The sequence below is a fragment of the Amphibalanus amphitrite genome, unplaced genomic scaffold (genome assembly GCF_019059575.1).
Source record: "Amphibalanus amphitrite isolate SeventyFive unplaced genomic scaffold, NRLGWU_Aamphi_draft 000629F_arrow, whole genome shotgun sequence".
Taxonomy (NCBI): Eukaryota; Metazoa; Arthropoda; class Thecostraca; order Balanomorpha; family Balanidae; genus Amphibalanus; species Amphibalanus amphitrite.
In genome coordinates, this window is record NW_024882123.1 from 342,454 (window position 1) to 353,255 (window position 10,802).

Consider the following 10,802-nt stretch of genomic DNA (forward strand, 5'->3'; position numbering starts at 1 on the left):
TGAAGAGGCGCCGACTACCCAGAAGCCAGCTCATGGCTCCAAAACGCACCAGTGAAGTAAAGGGTCCCTATCGGGCTTTCTTGAGATGTGCAGTGGATTTTGCTGGGCCGTTTGAAACCAAGCAGGGCCGATGCAAGTCAAGAACCAAGCGCTACTTGTGCCTCTTTCTGTGTCAGCAGACCAGAGCGGTGCATCTCGAGGTCGCCTTTGGCCTTGACACAGACAGCTTTCTCAGAGCTTTCATGCGATTTGTAGCTCGCAGAGGTGTACCTGCTGAAATGACCTCAGACAATGGGAAGAACTTCATCGGAGCGAGCCGTGAACTACAGAAGCTGGCGAGCAGCCTGGACCAGGCTGCAACGAGGACCGCGAACTTGCGTGTCAAGTGGAACTTCACGCCTCCAGGCGCTCCTCACTTCAACGGAGGCTGTGAAGCAATGGTGAAGAGCGCAAAACGTGCGCTTCGGAAGACGCTGGAATCGGCTCATCTCAGCGATGAAGAGCTACAGACAGCGTTCTGCCGCGCTGAAGCTCTGCTTAACTCGAGACCTTTGACGAGTGTCTCATCTGATCCGAATGACCAGCCGCCCATCTCTCCGGCGTCGCTCATGTTGGGCCAAACCAGGCTCGACTTCATGCCTGATGATGATGGAGATGCAGAAACGACAAGAAGACGCTGGCGGCGCCTGCTGCAACTGAGCTCGGAGTTCTGGCGACGCTGGATTCGCGAGTACCTCCCAACTCTGCAAGGCAGGCAAAAATGGACTGAGCAATCTGAAAACCTGCGTGAAGGTGAACTGGTGCTGTTGGTGGATCCGAATGCACCCAGAGGACTGTGGCCGCTAGCCAGGGTCACGAAGACGTTCCCAGGACCAGATGGGCTTGTCCGTGTTGTAGAAGTTAAGACGGCAAAAGGTGTATATAAGAGGCCAGTCACGAAGACTGTTCGACTGGAGCTGGATGTCTGAAGAGGATGACTGTAGACGCCATCGGTGGGTGACTGTCATGATCCAGGGATGCAGCTGATGTGGTCTGAAGTGATTCTGAATGACCGGAGGTTCATTCAGAGTGGGGGGTGATGTTCCGGAGGATCCCGGATAATACTCTGGTGTTACTTTCGAAAGTAAAACAGCAGAAATAGCATGTGCCTCCATGCGCGAGGAACTAAAGAAATTTGTGCTTAAATAGTGTTTTTGATGTCAAAAAAGAGGTGAAAATACAAAACTAGAGAAATGTGAAAACAGTTTTGTGAATATAAGGTTAAGTTTAATTAAGCTATTAAGAAACAAGAACACAACGCGAGAACACTGTCAACAACACTATTTATAAGCCGTAGTCCGTTAGGCGTTAGTCCAGAAGGATAAGAGCTTCTCCCGGCGTCACTTCTCATTCTCCTAAGGACTTATATGTAGCGCTCCAGCCTGCACGAAGGCAGCGTGGTTTGAATCAAACATCAGTGCGCTTTTAGAAACCGAGCCCCCCGTGCCGTCCGGTTGAGCAGCTCCAACTACATATTTGTCTGACAGGATGTTGCTCCGGTAATACTCATTACTCGTCACTGATGGTGGTCTTTTGTGACACAATGCACACCTGGAATATCGCACAGCAGCTGAATATGCTCCAGATCTGGATCTTGGTGACGCTGGTGACGGCCGGGACGGACGTTTGAGTTACTGGCAGCAACCCAAGGCCACTTTGACGGTTCAAAGGACAATACAGCGCGAATAGCTACCCATTTCACCACACCACCTTGCTCATATCTTTCTTCGACCAGTGGATGCGTCTTGGCGTGAGGCCAAAGGTGGTGCACTGGCTATTTCCCCGTCAATTTCGTTGTCTTTTTTTTCAATTTGATGGGCAGAAGCATAGGCGGCGGAACGGGGAGGGCACCGGGGCACCGTGCCTCTTTTGATTTTGGCATTTCAACATTAGCCCTATGGGCGTTGCATGGAAAGAATGAGACCAAAAGTCGGCAGTGCCCCTCCCCCTTAATTGAAGGTGTTCCGCCGCTACTGGGCAGAAGAACAAAGGTAAGGGGCGGATAGCGGTGAGTCATGATGTGGGCCCTTTTATCGGTCTTGAATTCAAGTCAATCTGCGTTGGCAAAGGGTGGCTTTTGCGGTCGCAGCCGGGCGAGTTCACCAATCAAGTCCCAGCTTATTACGCCTCAGGCAGATGTGCAGTTGGCTGCTGCTGATGTCCAGCTGCTGGCAGACCAGCTTCAGGCTCATTGCCGCCATGCACAAGCATGCTTCTTTAATACAAAAGGAGAGAGTGCGCTCCTTTCTCTCCATTGCCTTAGACGAAAACTATCAAATGAACCCGTCGGTGACTCGACTAATTACTCAGAGCAAGAAGCATCTGGCAAAGGTAGGTCTTTGCTGAGTTGAGAGCCGATACCGGAGGCACTTGTACAGCCAGTATTCCCGCTTCTAGCATCAGAAAAGAAACTGTGCGAACAGATATGGCGAACAAAATATGTCCGGATAATTTCGTTACACCCTAAATAGTAAATACTCTTGCGTGACATTGACTTTCGGGCTGCCTTGGAATTGGATCGCATCTTTACCCACAAATAGGGGACTGATAAGCTTTAAGCTACTTTAAAATATGTGCAAAGACTGCTTTGCGGTCGTCGAAACTTGTACGGACATTCCGTACAAGTTTTCGGGCCTTCCAAAACTTGTACGGACACTGTCCGTAGTGTCCGTAGTGGTGGCGACGCCTTAAGAGGGGTGGGCGTTTTACCCGCCCTGGGCGCTTTGCCCCACTCTACCCTACACAATGACACATGTATCTGTACATTATCTCACTTGCATTATATACTATTTCGCTTGCAAAGTGCCCTTTCCGATCGAAGCATGTGCCCTATGCCACCTTTGGGACGCAGTGAAAAATCCTTAAAATATGCCCTGCTGCAGGGGGCAAAAACTGCAAAAAAAAACGATTTTTTTTAACAGTTTTCTGCAATAACTTTTGACCCAAGTCTTGTACGAGCTTACTTTTACCGGCATCGTGTTTCTCTCGTCAAGACGCATCGAATGAACTATAAGTTGACCTTGAAACGAAAATTTGACCTCAGGTCAAGGTCATGACCTGACTGGAAAGGGTCATGTTGCATATCAGTCGATCCGTATCGTCGAGCTGAACACATCTAAGGCGTTTTCACCGCTCTAGCATGCCTCTATCAAAAGTTATTTGCGAAAAACTGTTAGACACCATTCGTGAGCATTGTTCCAATAGTAAAGAACAAAGCTGCTTCAATCACGGAAATGAATAATTATAGACCTGTGGCAACCCCTAATATGGTGAGTAAGCTTTTCGAGGTAGTACTGCAAAAACGACTTGAGAATTATTTGTTGACACAGGACAACCAGTTTGGCTTTAAAAAGAACCTTGGTACAGACCAATGCATTTACACTTTGAAAGAGATAGTTGAAAAGTATAAGTCAATGAATAGCATTGTCCATCTGTGTTTTCTTGATGCAAGCAAGGCGTTTGACCGTGTTAATCATAAAATTCTCTTTCAGAGGCTTTCAGAGAGAGGTGTTCCCTATGTGTACCTAAGATTGCTTGCGTTCTGGTACCAAGAGCAGGAAATGGTCATTAAATGGGGATCCACTTTTTCAGAAAAGTTTAAAGTGTCCAATGGTGTCCGGCAGGGAGGTATCTTGTCACCTCCCCTTTTCAACGTGTTTATAGATGAGTTGTCTAGCAGATTAAATGAAATGGGCATAGGTTGTCTTATAGGTCGGAAATTGGTCAATCACCTGATGTATGCTGATGATGTGGTGCTTATCTCTCCATCAAGTGCAGGGATGCAAAAACTGTTGAATGTGTGCCATGAATTTGGTATGGCAAATGATGTTGTGTATAATAGTTCAAAAAGTGTTGCAATGTCATGTAGATCGAAGGGGATGAGGAATGTCAAAATACCTGATTTTATGTTAGGACCCATGCCGTTAGTATGTGTTGATAAAGTTAAATATCTTGGGCATATCATAGAGGAAGACATGACTGATGATCTAGATATTGCCAATCAGAACAAAGGTTTATTTGTCAGAGGGAATATGATCATAAGGATGTTTCACATGTGTACTGTAGATGTCAAACTGAAACTATTTGAGACTTACTGTTCATCGATGTACTGTGCACACCTGTGGTGGAACTATAGGAAGGCAACTATGAATCGACTCATTGTGAGCTATCACAACCTTCTTAAACGACTTATCGGGTTATCGAAATTTGAGAGTACGAGTATGACATGTGCATATTTTAGAGTGCTGAATTGTGAAAGCGTGTTCAGGAAACTTATTTATAAGTTTCTGAGAAGACTTGAACAAAGCCCCAATAGCATCATTGAAGCAATCAATTCAGGGGATCTCCGTTTCAGATCAAAACTGAGACGCTTTTGGCTCAGTAAGCTCTATTGTCATGCTGTGCTACATTGAATGTGCATCGACTGGGAGTGTGCCTTAATCGATGTTTGTTGCTCATCCATCATCCATCTGGTACATCCATCATCAACTCATAGCAATGGACTGTTAGTCTGAAATACAAATCTATCTATCTATCTATCTATCTATCTATCTATCTATCTATCTATCTATCGTGACCTGAGATGACCTCAGGGGCATAAATAGGGGTCACTGACACCATTTACATGTTCAGTGTCTAAACCACTTGTAATCCAGTGTTTGGGAGCGTTTATAATGTCTTTCGTCCAGAAGAGGCGCATTTCAATTTTCTGCCATTGACTTATAATGGGGAGGTCGCAGAATTGACCTGACCTTAGGTCACCGATATCAAAATTCCGAGATACACATTTTATAGATACTGTTACCCTTATCAATCGCTAAAAGTTTCAAAGCGATCGGTCACTCGGTGTAGCTATGGCAGACATTGAAACTTTTTATGAGGTGAGGTCACTTCAAGTGACCTAGTGACCTGACCTTGAATGACCTTGGTCTGAAATTTTCACAACATAGGTATGTAGAATTGATGTATGATAAGGTGTACCAAAAACGTTCGCGAAAAACCACAAGGGGGATGTTCAAACCACCCCCCCCCCCCCCCAGCAGGGCGCAGGTTAAAGTTTACCGTCCAATATTTCTTATTGTAAGCGGTTTGTATGCTGTTTTTTTCTGTATCATTATCACTCTTTTCGGTAGCACATTGGCTCATTGCTATTAACCCCACTTGAACCCAATTTAACCGTTATTTGAGCAACAATCACCAGTCCACCCGCGCAACGGTTCGCCGCGTTTGAAATAGGCAGCAGCGACGCTCGGCCGCGGCGTACCGCCAGAGAGTGGGCGGAGCCAGGCGGTTGACGTCACCCAATATGACGCACGCAGCACAGATCTATGCTGCAGGGACCCGAACAACCCTCAGGCCCATAGCCGTGTTCGGGTCCGCGCAAAATATTTTGCTGAGTGTGATGATGCGATGATGTCAGCCGCCTGGCTCCGCCCATGCTCCGCCCCCTCTCCGCCGGCCCGCAAAGCCGAGGGCCACGCGACACGCGGCGAACCGTGGCGCTGATGGACAGGTGTCTTTTGTTCAATAACAGAGTAAAATGCGTTCAAATGTGGTTAATAGCAATGTGCCACTGAAAAGAAAGATGATACCAAAAAACGTCATACTATCCACTTACAATAAGAAATATAGTTATGAGGGTAAATTTTAATCCGCGCCACTTTCGCCTCCTGCAGCTACTATTTTATTCTTGCGCAAAACTGAAAGATTTTGCGCAAGCCTACGTCACACGTGTAACGTCATACGCCGAAGGGCGGAGCTTGGCACCCGAGAGACCCCAACTGCGCATGCGTGGTGCAAAATTTTACAATAGGAAGAAGCGCTGCCCGAACACGGCCCATGTCACTCCACTTTAGATGACATCATAAGGGGGCCTCAGGATAATAATGGCGCGGTGCGCCACAATCGCTTCCAAGCTACTTGCCAACAGCTGCCATTTTCGAAAATATTATTTTGGAATAAGATTACAAATAATAAAAATGTTGTAATAAAGTTGTCAATTAAATTGATACCTTATCTTACTGAAAAATGATTTCTTCATAGTAAAAATATAATATCGATGCGTCTTTACCTTGCTTTCCTACTACTGCAGAGGGTTTTTAAATTGTCTATATCTTCAAAACCGACCATTTCTTAGCATTTTGCCGCTCGTTTTTGTCGCTAGAAAATTAGTTGAGCTTTCTATTGAAATCGACGGTGGAGCGGTATGTGTAGAATACCATTAACCTTCCAGGCGGTGGGGGGGCATTTTTTTGCCCCCCCCCCCCCCACTTTAGTTTTTTTCGATATATCTCGAGAACCGCTGCGCCGATCGTCACCAAACTTTCAGTACCTTCCCGGGAGTAGCTAGCGCACATGGTGACCAAAAATTTTCCAAAGGCTATGATAGGTTGGCCGCTAATGACGTCAGAGTGACGTCATTTGTCATTTTCGACCCAAAAAAAGGTTTCGCAGGAAGAGCTGTCAGGCCTACAGCTTTAGAGATACAGAAAAATGTTTCAGACATAAAAGGTGTGGAATCAAGAGGGCTACAAAACTGCTATTTCGGTTTCGAATTTTTTGGATTTTGACCCCCCAAAATCAAAAAATAGATTTTTTGAATATAATAGCGAAAAATCCAATAAGTTTTTTGAATTTCGAAAAACGGAATATATGTGATAGTCCCTACCGCCTTCTATCTACATACCAAATTTGAGATCGATACCTCATTTTTTGGCCAAGTTATAGCGAAAAAACCATTGACCATAGAGGTCAATGGAAAAAAACTGTTCAAAATTGATGACGTCAAATTTTCAAACTCAATTTTTAGCCATTCTAGACCCCGTAGCGCAAAACAAAGACCACTATTAGACTCCCAGTGAAGAGCTGCATCGAATCAATACCCATTTTATGCAAAAATATCAACTTTGAAATTTGACCTTTTTTGACTTGACCTCCACCAGAAAGTGACCTAAACCGTACCTGATGGTCTTATAACCAACACCATTGAGTTGGAAATGAAAAACTGGTCATAAAACATGCATTGCACAACCTTAGTAAAGTTGGGTTCATGTGGTGACCCTTGGTGGCCTGACCTGAGGTCAATGAATTTTGGTTTCCCTCGACAAATTTGACAGGGCTATCGAACGCCGTTTGAATTTTCCGGATCCGTCCAGTAGTTTCGGAGATACGGGGGGGGGGGCAAAAAATGCACCCCCCCCCCCCCCCCCAACGCGCGGAAGGTGGCCGGGAGGCCCACCGCCTGCCGGGTTAACCCTCGCCCACACATGCCATTTTCCCATCCTAGAACGCACATGGGGGGTTGCCACCACCCCCCCCCCCTTCCCACGCCATTTCATTCCTGTTGGAGATAGAGCTTCGCTGTAAGGACCAAAAAGATTCTTTGGGAAGAGACGACTCCAATAATGCCCAGTTTTACCTTCTCAGGTCAGTCATTGACCTTCCAGGTCAGGTCAAACTAAAAATGTTGGTGTTTTGGGTCACCGTTGGATATCAAGTGCGCTGCTTATCATATACCTACCGATGACGATGCCGTTTTCTGGTGCCGGTCAAGTTAGGTCAAGGTCAATGATGTATGTGTGTGTCTGTGAGTAGGTATACTGATGTGTGCACCGATTGTTTGTGTCCATATTACATGAAATCATGATCTGAGAAGCTTTTAACAAAAATGCAGTCAAATAACTTCACGAAAAGTAACTTCAGCTTGCCTAAAACGCAATTATTTTCGATAACCTAGGTTGACCTTGACCCTGACCTTGACATCTGTACATCGTCGAACAACATGTTCCATGATAGGTGGGAGGTAAGACTGGCAAAAAAGGCCGAAATCAAGGTGTCAAAAGCTCACAAGGCCCATAGCCAACGCAAGATGGAATTGGTCATTTGGGTCATGACATGACCTGAAAAACAAGGCCATATCTCCGAAACCAAAAACCCCAGAAACTTGAAATTTTCAGTGGACATCAAGAAAGGATAGAGGAGCAGCTAAAAGTCAGGCTTCTAGCTCAAAAACGTTGAGTGCAGAACAGAAAGACTACCTGGGGCAACCACCCCCCCCCCCGCCCCATGTGCGCAGGCGAGGGCATGGGTGTCGTTTTGTATGGGCTGGGTAGGGCCCGAGTCCTAGCAATAATTTCATAATTTTAACATTAACCCTATGGCGGTGCATGGTAAGAATGGCTTTGGTATCCCGAAATTAACCATTACAGCCCTACCAATAGATTTCGTAAAGTGACGCCCGTGGGCGAAGGTTAATAATTTTCAAATGAAATTAGTCATTTTCACGTTGTAAAGGAATAAAGTACCCCTGGCAAGCATCAGGGGTGACGTCACTCACTTGGGCGGCGGAACGGGGAGGGCAGGGCACCAGGGCACCGTGCCCCCCTTTGATTTTGGCATTTTAACATTAGCCCTATGGGCGTTGCATGGAGAGAATGGGACCAAAAGTTGGCAGTGCCCCCCTTTAATTGAAGGTGTTCAGCCGCTACTGGTCACTGAGGATCTGTCTCTGATTGGTCGGCGGGGAAGTGACTGTACCTTCTATAGATGGCCTTGGATTGGATGTGACCCAACCCTCATAATAGTTATATACAATTAATTGTGTGATAGGTGGTAAAGTCTAGCACACATTACACTGATAGATTGTAAGAGGTGGAACATCATTTTGGTAGGCAACTGTACCTACATTCAGTTCCCCCTCCAATACAACCGGATAGGCTGGCACTCCTCATTGCCTGATTTATTCCAATGAAAGTGACCAGACCAGCGCACACTACAAAGCTGCCATGGTCAGTGATATATTCATCAATCAATTCAAGTCAATACATTCATCCTTGATCACTTTCCTCTCATGCCTGCAGTGCCAATGAAACAGTTGAGCATTGCATGCTTCGCCTGGAATATTTCTCTGAGGCGCATGGTGAACACACATGGTGCACAGCTCTTTATAGGCCCAATGCTGTTCGGGCAGCGCGCCCTACTGCAAAATTTTGCACCACACATGCGCAGTAGGGGTCCCTCGGGTGCCAGGCTGTCCCTCGGCACATGACGTAACATGTAGGCATGACGTAGGCTTGTGCAAAATCTTTCAGTTTCGCCCAGGAAGAAAGAAGTAGCTGCAGGAGGCGGTAGCTGCGCAAATTAAACTTTGCCCTCCTATATTTTTCATTGTAAGAGCTTTGTATGTTTTTTGGTTATCACCACTCTTTTCAGAGCCATATTGCTATTAACCACATTTGAACACATTTTACTCAGTTACTGAACAAAAGCCATCAGTCTATCCATGCCACAGTTAATCACGCATCGAATAATGACTGTCGCAGACCTCAGCTCTGTGGGGTGCGGGCCGGCAGTGGGCAGATCCAAGTAACGTCTGACCATTGACGGCGGAACGGGGAGGGCACTGGGACACAGTGATTTTGATTTTGATTTGATTTTAACATTAACCCTATGGGAGCTGTATGGAAAGACTGGGACCAAAAGTCGGCAGTGCCCCCTTTAATTGAAGGTGTTCCCGCGTCTGACGTCATCCAAGTGTGCCGTCACACACCACACCATAAAATATTTTGCGCAGAGCTGAGGAGCATTCTGAAATATGAACTCCATCTGTTATGGGAAGTCCAACTGCTACAGATTGCTACGCCAGTGTCAGTGTGGTTCATTGGAAGCAGGTGGGATGTCGCCTTTCAAGGGAGAAGACGACAGGCTTGATTTAGAACCACGAAACTCCCACCTGGTGGCTGTATTAAGTGGAGTAGCTTGATTTATTAAAAGGATTAGTCGACAATTGGCTTCTATGAAGAAAATCCATAAACAACTGAAGCGGCCACAAAAGGTGGCTGGATTAATTATGTGAGGACTCATTAAGCTGATTCCAACTTAATCCTACTCTCGCCCCCTATCATCCCCTCCAACTTGAAAATCGCTCCTATGCCTCTGCAGAAAATCAACACACCTTTACTTTACCTTGAAATAGGTACTTTGCCCAGTCCAGGCTGAATTGAGATATATCCCCATATATCAGCATCAAGATACCTACAAGAAACCTACCTCAACCTTGTAAGAAACAGCGCTGTCCCCTCACTAGTTTATTGAACTCTTAGCTCCATTAGATCAAGATGCGCTTGCAAGGCCATGATATAGGCCTTGCCCATGTGATATAGGCTTGATATAGGCTTGCACTTATTGGGCTAGTTCAAGATTCCTATATTCCTACCTTGATTCCTATGCCAGGTTGGTTGGCTTGGGGTATGTACCAGCCGTACCAGACGCCGTTTGCGGATTGGTTTGGGGTTTGCGCCCGGCCCCAGGGTATATTGGTATATAGAACGTATAGAACAACGTTTGCGCCATTCCGATTTTTGGCGGCCAAGTTTGGCGGCAACCGCGGCAATCATCGGGAGTGTCTAAAAAGCAGACGAGATTAGCAGACGAACCAATGCTCCGAAACTATCGGGCCGATTTCAATGAACTCTTCATCATTAGACGCACCGTGGTCTGAAACCGTGCCGTATATGATTTTTTTTATTGGTCCACCTTAAGTGGTCCAAATCGGTTCAAAACACCTAAAAATTGTTGCAGACGAGCCCATACTCCGAAACTACTTGATTGATTTCGATGAAACCCTCACCATTAGACGCGCCGTGGTCTGAAACGGTGCCGTTTTTGATAATTTTTTATTGGTCTACCGTAAGTGGTCCAAATCGGTCCAACACCCCGAAAAACTGTTGCAGACGAGCCCATGCTCCGAAACTACTGGACCGATT

The 10,802-nt window shown here is 46.1% G+C and overlaps 1 protein-coding gene across 1 annotated transcript in view; it reads right to left on the reverse strand.

Moving 5' to 3' along the window:
- The window catches only part of LOC122363598 (disks large-associated protein 5-like), a 152,376-nt gene extending 142,133 nt beyond the window's left edge, over positions 1–10,243 (reverse strand). The window contains exon 1 of the mRNA XM_043333067.1: positions 10,087–10,243. The gene's annotated coding sequence lies outside the window, so the exon portion shown is untranslated. The remainder of the gene's footprint in view (positions 1–10,086) is intronic.
- Between the last annotated feature and the right edge of the window lie 559 nt (positions 10,244–10,802).